The sequence below is a fragment of the Nyctibius grandis genome, chromosome 1 (genome assembly GCF_013368605.1).
Source record: "Nyctibius grandis isolate bNycGra1 chromosome 1, bNycGra1.pri, whole genome shotgun sequence".
In the NCBI taxonomy this organism is placed as follows: Eukaryota; Metazoa; Chordata; class Aves; order Nyctibiiformes; family Nyctibiidae; genus Nyctibius; species Nyctibius grandis.
Genome location: NC_090658.1, coordinates 3,578 through 14,756, shown reverse-complemented (window position 1 = coordinate 14,756; position 11,179 = coordinate 3,578). Strand labels below are relative to the sequence as shown.

The 11,179-nt window shown below is 44.0% G+C and overlaps 1 long non-coding RNA gene across 2 annotated transcripts; it reads left to right on the top strand.

The window, feature by feature from the left end:
* The first annotated feature begins 7,441 nt into the window (after positions 1 to 7,441).
* Positions 7,442 to 10,157, top strand: LOC137668441 (uncharacterized). 2 transcript variants are annotated; one of them, XR_011048938.1, is made up of 3 exons: positions 7,442 to 7,535; positions 8,742 to 8,833; positions 9,628 to 10,157. It is a non-coding gene; the product is annotated as an uncharacterized lncRNA (long non-coding RNA). The 2 variants fall into 2 exon arrangements; XR_011048939.1 differs by having other exon boundaries at positions 8,742 to 8,838.
* Positions 10,158 to 11,179: the final 1,022 nt, after the last annotated feature.

The following is an 11,179-nucleotide window of genomic DNA, read 5'->3' as shown; positions in this document are numbered from 1 at the left end:
GCTTTTACAATTACTTTTACTTTTTTATTGCTTAGTTGCCACTGCTTAGTTGCTGCTTATTAGTTTTTCTTTTTTTGCTTTTTCTTTTTCTTTTACTGGTCTACCTCTTCCAGGTGTACCTCTTCTGACTGGTTTGCCGCCTTCTGGTGTGCAGGTCTTTTTTACTTTTACTTTTATAACTCCATATTTTTTTTTATTTTTTAATTTTAGTATTTTAGGTTTTGGTTTTTAGTGTGTTAGGGTTTTAGGGTGTGTGTTAGGGTTTTAGGGTGTGTGTTAGGGTTTTAGGGTGTGTGTTAGGGTTTTTTAACTTAGGTTTCTTTAACATTTAATACTTTTTACTTTTTTAACTTCTCTTACTTTTGCAATTAATTTTACTCTCTTGTTTATTAGTGGTGGCCTTAGTGGTGGTGGCCTCATTAGGGTGGGTTTTTTTTCCCTTATTCTTTTACTTTTTCTTTTACTGGTCTAGCTTAGTTTCTAGTGTGCAGGACTACCTTAGATTCTGGCGTACAAGTCTACCTTCCTTGTGGTGTGGAGGTCTACCTCTTATTTTTTTCTACATTCGTTTAGGTTTGGATGTTTAGGTTTGGATGTTTAGGTTTGGATGTTTAGGTTTGGATGTTTAGGTTTGGATGTTTAGGTTTGGATGTTTAGGTTTGGATGTTTAGGTTTGGATGTTTAGGTTTGGATGTTTAGGTTTGGATGTTTAGGTTTGGATGTTTAGGTTTGGATGTTTAGGTTTGGATGTTTAGGTTTGGATGTTTAGGTTTGGATGTTTAGGTTTGGATGTTTAGGTTTGGATGTTTAGGTTTGGATGTTTAGGTTTGGATGTTTAGGTTTGGATGTTTAGGTTTGGATGTTTAGGATTTCAGCGTTTTTTTTTGTACTTCTCTTAATTTTACAATTTTACTCTCTTGTTTAGTAATGGTGGCTTTAGTAGTGGTGGCTTTATTAGTTTTTTTTTTTGCTTTTTGTTTTTTCTTTTACTGGTCTACCTCTTCCAGGTCCACCTTAGTTTCTGGTGTGCAGATCCACCTTAGTTTGTGGGTTGCAGGTTTAGCACGTGCAGTCTACCTGTTTCATAGTTGTTTTTACTTTAATGTTAATTTTTTAGATTTAGTTTTTTAGGGTTTTAGGGTTTTTGACTTTTGTTTCTTTTACATTTACTCTTTGTTTTTTACTTTTTTAACTTCTGTCACTTTTACCACTACTTTTACTGTTGTGCTGTTATTAGTGGTGCCGTTATTAGTGGTGCCGTTATTAGTGGTGCCGTTATTAGTGGTGCCGTTATTAGTGGTGCCGTTATTAGTGGTGCCGTTATTAGTGGTGCCGTTATTAGTGGTGCCTTACTTTTTCTTTTACTGGTCTACCTCTTCCAGGTCCACCTTTGTTTCCTGCGTGCAAGTCTACGTTCCATGTGGTGTGCAGGTCTACTGTGTGCAGTCTATCTGTTTTCTAATTTTTTTTACATTTTCTTAGCTTTTTGGTTTGTTAGCTTTTTGGTTGGTTTGTTAGCTTTTTGGTTGGTTTGTTAGCTTTTGTTAACTTTTTATATTTACTCTTTATTTTTTACTTCTGCTTCGTTAACTTCTGTTGCTTTTACAAATAGTTTTACTTTTTTATTGCTTAGTTGCCACTGCTCAGTTGCTGCTTATTAGTTTTTCTTTTTTTGCTTTTTCTTTACTTTTTCTTTTACTGGTCTAACTCTTCCAGGTGTACCTCTTCTGACTGGTTTGCCGCCTTCTGGCGTGCAGGTCTTTTTTACTTTTATAAGTTCATAATTTTTTTATTTTTTTTCTTTAATTTTAGTATTTTAGCTTTTGGTTTTTAGTGTGTGTTTTAGGGTTTTAGTGTGTGTGTTAGGGTTTTTTAACTTAGGTTTCTTTAACATTTAATATTTATTTTTTACCTTTTTAACCTCTGTTACTTTTACAATTCTACTTTTTTGGATATTAGTGGTGGCTTTATTATTAGTGGTGGCTTTATTATTAGTGGTGGCTTTATTATTAGTGGTGGCTTTATTATTAGTGGTGGCTTTATTAGTTTTTCTTTTTTTGCTGCTTCTTTTTTCTTTTACTGGTTTACCTCTTCCAGGTCCACCTTAGTTTCTGGCGTGCAGATCCACCTTAGTTTGTGGGTTGCAGGTCTAGCGCGTGCAGTCTACCTGTTTCATAATTTTTTTTACTTTAATGTTAATTTTTTAGGGTTTTAGGGTTTTGGGTTTTTTAACTTTTGTTTCTTTTACATTTACACTTTGTTTTTTTACTTTTTTAACATCTGTCACTTTTAGCGCTACTTTTACTGTGGGGCCTTTATTAGTGGGGCCTTTATTAGTGGGGCCTTTATTAGTGGGGCCTTTATTAGTGGGGCCTTTATTAGTGGGGCCTTTATTAGTGGGGCCTTTATTAGTGGGGCCTTTATTAGTGGGGCCTTTATTAGTGGGGCCTTTATTAGTGGGGCCTTTATTAGTGGGGCCTTTATTAGTGGGGCCTTTATTAGTGGGGCCTTTATTAGTGGGGCCTTTATTAGTGGGGCCTTTATTAGTGGGGCCTTTATTAGTTGTGCTTTACTTTTTCTTTTACTGGTCTACTTCTTTCAGCTCCACCTTAGTTTCTGGCTTGTAGGTCTACCGCGTGCCGTCTAGCTCTTTCATAATTTTTTTTATCTTTTTTTGTTTTAGGGTTTTAGTGGTTTAGTTTTCCGGTTTCTTAACTTTTCTTTCTATTACATTTACTCTTTTTTACTTTTCCTTTTTAAACTTCTGGTACTTTACAATTAATTTTACTCTCTATTTTATTAGTGGTGGCTTTATTAGTGGTGGCTTTATTAGTGGTGGCTTTATTAGTGGTGGCTTTATTAGTGGTGGCTTTATTAGTGGTGGCTTTATTAGTGGTGGCTTTATTAGTGGTGGCTTTATTAGTGGTGGCTTTATTAGTTTTTCTTTTTTTGCTTCTTGTTTTTTCTTTTACTGGTTTACCTCTTCCAGGTCCACCTTAGTTTCTGGCGTGCAGATCCACCTTAGTTTGTGGGTTGCAGGTCTAGCGCGTGCAGTCTACCTGTTTCATATTTTTTTTTACTTTAATGTTAATTTTTTAGATTTCGTTTTTTAGGGTTTTAGGGTTTTTGACTTTTGTTTCTTTTACATTTGCACTTTGTTTTTTACTTTTTTAACTTCTGTCACTTTTAGCGGTACTTTTACTGTTGTGCCTTTATTAGTGGGGCCTTTATTAGTGGGGCCTTTATTAGTGGGGCCTTTATTAGTGGGGCCTTTATTAGTGGGGCCTTTATTAGTGGGGCCTTTATTAGTGGGGCCTTTATTAGTGGGGCCTTTATTAGTGGGGCCTTTATTAGTGGGGCCTTTATTAGTGGGGCCTTTATTAGTGGGGCCTTTATTAGTGGGGCCTTTATTAGTGGGGCCTTTATTAGTGGGGCCTTTATTAGTGGGGCCTTTATTAGTGGGGCCTTTATTAGTGGGGCCTTTATTAGTTGTGCTTTACTTTTTCTTTTACTGGTCTACTTCTTTCAGCTCCACCTTAGTTTCTGGCTTGTAGGTCTACCGCGTGCCGTCTAGCTCTTTCATAATTTTTTTTATCTTTTTTTGTTTTAGGGTTTTAGTGGTTTAGTTTTCCGGTTTCTTAACTTTTCTTTCTATTACATTTACTCTTTTTTACTTTTCCTTTTTAAACTTCTGGTACTTTACAATTAATTTTACTCTCTATTTTATTAGTGGTGGCTTTATTAGTGGTGGCTTTATTAGTGGTGGCTTTATTAGTGGTGGCTTTATTAGTGGTGGCTTTATTAGTGGTGGCTTTATTAGTGGTGGCTTTATTAGTGGTGGCTTTATTAGTGGTGGCTTTATTAGTGGTGGCTTTATTAGTGGTGGCTTTATTAGTGGTGGCTTTATTAGTTTTTCTTTTTTGCTTCTTGTTTTTTCTTTTACTGGTTTACCTCTTCCAGGTCCACCTTAGTTTCTGGCGTGCAATTCCAGCTTAGTTTGTGGGTTGCAGGTCTAGCGCATGCAGTCTACCTGTTTCATATTTTTTTTTACTTTAATGTTAATTTTTTAGATTTCGTTTTTTAGGGTTTTAGGGTTTTTGACTTTTGTTTCTTTTACATTTGCACTTTGTTTTTTACTTTTTTAACTTCTGTCACTTTTAGCGGTACTTTTACTGTTGTGCCTTTATTAGTGGGGCCTTTATTAGTGGGGCCTTTATTAGTGGGGCCTTTATTAGTGGGGCCTTTATTAGTGGGGCCTTTATTAGTGGGGCCTTTATTAGTGGGGCCTTTATTAGTGGTGGCTTTATTAGTGGTGGCTTTATTAGTGGTGGCTTTATTAGTGGTGGCTTTATTAGTGGTGGCTTTATTAGTTTTTCTTTTTTTGCTTCTTGTTTTTTCTTTTACTGGTTTACCTCTTCCAGGTCCACCTTAGTTTCTGGCGTGCAATTCCACCTTAGTTTGTGGGTTGCAGGTCTAGCGCATGCAGGCTACCTGTTTCATAGTTGTTTTTACTTTAATGTTAATTTTTTAGATTTAGTTTTTTAGGGTTTTAGGGTTTTAGACTTTTGTTTCTTTTACATTTACTCTTTGTTTTTTACTTTTTTAACTTCTGTCACTTTTACCACTACTTTTATTGCTGTGCCTTTATTAGTTGTGCCTTTATTAGTTGTGCCTTTATTAGTTGTGCCTTTATTAGTTGTGCCTTTATTAGTTGTGCCTTTATTAGTTGTGCCTTACTTTTTCTTTTACTGGTCTACCTCTTGCAGGTCCACCTTTGTTTCTGGCGTGCAAGTCTACGTTCCATGTGGTGTGCACGTCTACTGTGTGCAGTCTATCTGTTTTCTAATTTTTTTTACATTTTCTTAGCTTTTTGGTTGGTTGGTTAGCTTTTGGGTTGGTTGGTTAGCTTTTGGGTTGGTTGGTTAGCTTTTGGGTTGGTTGGTTAGCTTTTTGGTTGGTTGGTAAGCTTTTGTTAACTTTTTATATTTACTCTTTATTTTTTACTTCTCCTTCGTTAAGTTCTGTTGCTTTTACAAATAGTTTTACTTTTTTATTGCTTAGTTGCCACTGCTTAGTTGCTGCTTATTAGTTTTTCTTTTTTTGCTTTTTCTTTACTTTTTCTTTTACTGGTCTAACTCTTCCAGGTGTACCTCTTCTGACTGGTTTGCCGCCTTCTGGCGTGCAGGTCTTTTTTACTTTTATAAGTTCATAATTTTTTTATTTTTTTTCTTTAATTTTAGTATTTTAGCTTTTGGTTTTTAGTGTGTGTTTTAGGGTTTTAGTGTGTGTGTGTTAGGGTTTTAGTGTGTGTGTTAGGGTTTTTTAGCTTAGGTTTCTTTAACATTTAATATTTATTTTTTACTTTTTTAACTTCTGTTACTTTTACAATTACTTCTACTTTTTTGGATATTAGTGGTGGCTTTATTATTAGTGGTGGCTTTATTATTAGTGGTGGCTTTATTATTAGTGGTGGCTTTATTGTTAAAGAAAATTGGCAGAGTCCGGGTCTCTAGGTTTGCTGGTTTTATTAACAACTCAGAGTTGGACCACCACCGCAGTGAATGGTACCTGACTCAAATTCACTATTGGTTTATATAGAAACTAATAATCAATTACATCATAAACATTTCATAAGCTTCTGTTAATAATCCACTAACTATTTCAATTCCTCTTTCTTCCTTCATCAAGAGTCCACAAAAGTCCATTCTTTTCCATTGTTTTGCTGATCTTTATGTTCTGGTTCCGCTCCGACTCCGGTCGACACCCCGTCCTCGATGTTCTTGCTGTGATCGGCGTCCTTAATGTTCTTGCCGTGATCAGCATCCCGCCCTGATCCAGGTTGACCAGAGTCCGGTTCCCACCGCCAGTGTCTCCTAAACATTCAACCCTGAAAACATCTAAAGTTATGTTTAAAACCTTATCTATAATTTTTATTTCTAAGTGTCCTATATTTCTTTTAAGGTAAAGAAAAGGTTAACCATACATCCCCTTTACTAAAATCATCAGAAGGTAATACTTCTAGGCCTACTCCTGCTTAGCTACTCATCAAGCTTTGATTGATGATTTGTTCAGTCTTAGGTCAGGATTACACAAGGAGCTTTGAGAACAATATTCATGGATTGTGAAAGCCCACCTGTGTTTATTCAGATAGTCTTATATTAATTATTCTATTCACTATTCTATTTCACCCCTATTGATTCTTGTTTCTCTAACTCATAAGAACGTTTTCATTAATCGTGTGAAAATTTCTATAACATTTATTAGTGGTGGCTTTATTAGTTTTTCTTTTTTTGCTGCTTCTTTTTTCTTTTACTGATTTACCTCTTCCAGGTCCACCTTAGTTTCTGGCGTGCAGGTGCACCTTAGTTTGTGGGTTGCAGGTCTAGCGCGTGCAGTCTACCTGTTTCATATTTTTTTTTACTTTAATGTTAATTTTTTAGATTTAGTTTTTTAGGGTTTTAGAGTTTTGGGTTTTTTAACTTTTGTTTCTTTTACATTTACACTTTGTTTTTTACTTTTTTAACTTCTGTCACTTTTAGCGCTACTTTTACTGTTGTGCCTTTATTAGTGGGGCCTTTATTAGTGGGGCCTTTATTAGTGGGGCCTTTATTAGTGGGGCCTTTATTAGTGGGGCCTTTATTAGTTGCGCTTTACTTTTACTGGTCTGTCTCTTCCAGGTCCACCTTAGTTTCTGGCATGTAGGTCTACCGCGTGCTGTCTAGCTGTTTCATATTTTTTTTAATCTTTTTTTTTTGTTTTAGGGTTTTAGTGTTGTAGTTTTTGTGTTTTCTTAACTTTTGTTTCTTTTACATTTACTCTTTTTTACTTTTACTTTTTAAAACTCTGTTACTTTTACAATTAATTTTACTCTCTTGTTTATTAATGCCCCCCAGGGACATTAGCTGTGTCCCCGTGGGGGCGTGCCAGGGGCGGGATGTGCTGAGGAACCCCCCCCGAGGGGCTGGACGGGGGCGTGGTCTCGTGCGGAACCCCGCCCCGAGGGGCGGGATAGGGGCGCGGTGTTCGGGCAGCCTGGCAAAATGGCGGCTTCCGGGCATGCGCAGTAGCTAAATGAAGTTCCTAAAATGGCCGACTGATGGTCGGGAAACCTGGCAAAATGGCGGCTTCCGGGCATGCGCAGTAGCTAAATGAAGTTCCTAAAATGGCCGACTAAAGGTCGGGCAGCCTGGCAAAATGGCGGCTTCCGGGCATGCGCAGTAGCTAAATGAAGTTCCTAAAATGGCCGACTAAAGGTCGGGCAGCCTGGCAAAATGGCGGCTTCCGGACATGCGCAGTAGCTAAATGAAGTTCCTAAAATGGCCGACTAAAGGTCGGGCAGCCTGGCAAAATGGCGGCTTCCGGACATGCACATTAGCCAAAATGAAGTTCCCAAAATGGCCGAGTGAAGGTCGGGCAACCTGGCGCGGCGGGTCGTGGCGCCTGCGCGGGCGCACAAGAGCGGCGGCGAGCGGCGCGGGCGGTCGCGAGTTTTGTTTGGTGAGCGCGGCGTTGGCGGCGGCGCCGCGTCGGAGCAGGTGAGGGGCCGCGGGCGCGGCGGGTTTGGGAGGGGCGATTCTCCGGTCGGCGCGATCCCCCGGTGTGGTCCGAGCTCTGCGCTCTCGGGGCTGGTGGGGGGGGCGCGGAAGCGGCCCCGGGCCGAACGCTGCCCCGGGCTCGCCGGGGGGGTGTTGGGGCCGAGCCCGTGTCCGGGCGGGGGGGAGCAGGGGCAGCCCCGTCCGGCTCTCAGCTGCTCGGTATTGGGGCCGGGCAGGCTCTGCCGCTGCCGGCGCGGGGGGGCTCCGGCGGCGCCGGGCGGGTCCCGGTGCCCGCAGGGCGGGGGGTAAAGGTCCGCGGCTGCTGGCGCCAGGGGCGGTCGTGGGGGCGGGCGGGTCCGCGCTCCCGGGGCGGCTGGGCCCTGCTCCCCGCGGGGGCTTTTGGGCCTGGGGGGGGGGGTCGGGGGCCCGGGCGCGGCGGTGCAGGCGATGGCGGCGAAGTAAAGCCTGCGAGAGCGCTAGCAAAGCGCCGTCCGGGCTGCGGTGGTGCCGCCCCGCAGAGACGTGGGGCCGGGCCCTGCGCGGTTCCCGAGCGCTCCCCAAAAGTGCCTGTGGGGCCCTGGGGGCGCAGGGCTGCGGGGTGGCTACAGCCCCCCCCAGCCCTCGGTGTCGCACGTGGGGGCTGCAAGGGGGGTCAGAAAGCGGGCGGCGTGAGCTGCTTGGGGGCGCGAATAACGGAGGCCAGGTGTTGTGTTCCTGGGGCTCGAGGAGAGGCTCGCGCGGCTGATTTGGGGGGCTCAGGAGCAGAGGTGAGCGGTGCGTTTTCGGGAGGTGAGAGAGGGGACTCGGTGGTGTGGTTTTGGGGTCGGCAGCAGAGGCGGAGCGCTGCGTTTTTGGGGCTGGAGAACAGGCTCGGCAGCTGGGTTTTTGGGCTCGGCAGCGGGCGCTGCGTGAGCTGGTTCGGGGGCCAAGAGCAGAAGGTAAACTGGCCGGTTGCGCGGGGGAGCGGGAGCGCGTCGGGGGGCCGCGTGGGAAAGCGTCGGGTGGGCAGGGTGCGTGGACGTTGGCCGGAGGCGGGGGTCCGGTCCCGTCGGAGCCCGAAGTTCGGGGAGGCCGGCACGCAGCGGGCCGGCCGAGCTGAACGTCCGAGGTGGTCTCCGGGGGCCATGTAGCGTGGGCATGTGCGGGGCTGTGTATCTGGGAAGCCTCGTGTTGTAAGAGCTGTATGATACCAATGTGTTCTCTTAGGTGGATAAGAGTCAAGGGACCGGAGGCAGAGAGAGAGGAAGATGCATCCGAACTGTCAGATTCTCCCAGCAGCTCCAAGGGCGGAAGCCGTGGTGAGGTCCGGACCCTTGGGGCCGTGTCGCCCCTCTTCTGCGTCACGGTCCTTCCCTGCCCCACCTTCTCTTTCTCTCACAGCTGTAGTTTTTTTCGCTTCCCTGCATCTCTTCCTCTCTCGTTCTCCAAGTCCCTCTCTTTCTCTGTTGTTCTGCCTCTCTGCTTTCTTTTTCTGTCTGCACTTCTGTCCTGTTCGCTGTCCCTCTTTTTTTCATCCTCTGTCCTGCAGCCCATCACTGTTTTTGTCTTTCTCCATCTATCTGTCTGTCTTCCTGTCCCAATTTTTTTTAATTCCTCCCCATCTGCCCTTTAGCCCTTCGCAATTACCCCCGCCCCCTGTCTGGCTCCATGTCCCTATTTCTAATTTCCTCTGTCTCTGCCCTGTATTCTAGATACACTTTTCTTTCTTGTATTATCTTGTTCCACGTTCCTGTCTCTATGTTTTAATTTCTTCCTTCTCTGTCCTATAGCCTGGTTTTGTCTTTATCGTTCTCTGTCTGTCTCCCTGGCCCTATTCTTTAATTCCTCTGTCTCTCCCCTTTAGCTCACTGAGGTTTTTTGGTATTTCTCAGTGTCTCTCTGTCCACCTCACTGTCCCCTCTTTTAATTTCTCCATCTCTGCCCTGTGGCCCATCAGAAATCTTTGCTTTTCTCCATCTCTCTCAGTCCGGTTCCCTCTCCCTCCCTCCTCTCTGGCCTGTAGCCCATCGCTGTTTCTTTTGCCCTCTGCCCCTCTCTCTGTCTCGGTAGCTCCCTTTCCCTGTTTTTTAATCCTTTCCTCTCTGCCCTGCAGGGAGGGGGAGGAGGTGCTCCAGGCACCAGAGCAGAGATTCCCCTGCAGCCCTGGTGACGCAGGTTGTCCCCCTGCAGCCCGTGGAGGTCCGCGGTGGAGCAGACGTGCAGCTGCAGGCCACGGAGGACCCCTCGCTGGAGTAGGTGGGTGTGCCCGAAGGAAGCCGTGACCCCGTGGAGCGCCCGCGCTGGAGCAGGCTCCTGTCAGCAGCCGTGGCTCCGTGGAGGGGAGCCCATGCTGGAGCAGGTGTTACGGCAGGACCTGTGGCCCCGTGGGAGGGACCCTACGCTGGAGCAGAAGAAGAGCGTGAGGAGGAAGGAGCGGCAGAGACAATGAGTGATGAACTGACCGCACCCCCCGATCCCCGTCCCCCTGCGTTGGTCGAGGGTAGGATGTAGAGAAGCTGGGAGTCAAGATGAGCCCAGGAAAAAAAAGAGAGGGGTGGGAGGAAGGTGTTTTTTAGATTTGTTCTTATTTCTCGTTACCCTACTCTGATTGTGACTGACAATAAATTAAATGAATTTCCCCAAGTAGAGTGTGTTTTCCCGTGACGGAAGTTGGTGAGTGATCTCTTTGTCCTTATCTTGACCCACAAGCTTTTTTGTTGTATTTTTTCCCTGTCTTGTTGAGGAGGGCGAGCAATAGAGCGCCTCGGTGGGCACCCGGCGGCAGACGTTCGTATTTTGGAGCCTGGCTCTCGGCTCGTCTTTTTCTTGGACATAGTGTGAAACGTTTGGGTAGGTAAACAAGCGCGGAGCCCATCGTTGTTCGGGCTGTGAAAGGGCTGACATGGGACGATTGCAGGCAGGAATAGCTTTCAGGGCTGCCACCTTAGTCGCGGGAGCAATCTGCGGTCGTTTGCCTTTTTGGAACCGGGTTCCCGTCTCGTTTGTTTTGTCGGTCAGAGCGTGAAACGTTTGGACATTTGGACGTTGAGGTCTCCCTCCCTTCTGGTGTACAGGTCTACCTTCCTTCCACGTGGCGTACAGGTCTACTGCGTGCAGTCTATCTATTTTCTAATTTTTTTTACATTTTCTTGGCTTGAGTTTCTTTCTTAGCTTTTGAGTTTCGTTCTTAGCTTTTGAGTTTCGTTCTTAGCTTTTGAGTTTCGTTCTTAGCTTTTGAGTTTCGTTCTTAGCTTTTGAGTTTCGTTCTTAGCTTTTGAGTTTCGTTCTTAGCTTTTGAGTTTCGTTCTTAGCTTTTGAGTTTCGTTCTTAGCTTTTGAGTTTCTTAGCTTTTGTTAACTTTTTAAATTTACTCTTTATTTTTTACTTCTGCTTCGTTAACTTGTGTTGCTTTTACAATTACTTTTACTTTTTTATTGCTTAGTTGCCGCTGCTTTGTTGCTGCTTATTAGTTTTTCTTTTTTTGCTTTTTCTTTTCTTTTACTGGTTTACCTCTTCCAGGTGTACGTCTTCTGACTGGTTTGCCGCCTTCTGGCATGCAGGTCTTTTTTACTTTTACGTTTTTACTAAAGAAGTCTAAACGCACAGCATTTTAATTTTTTCACGGTGTCCTGGTTTTGTGCAGATAAAATTTATAGAATCACTTT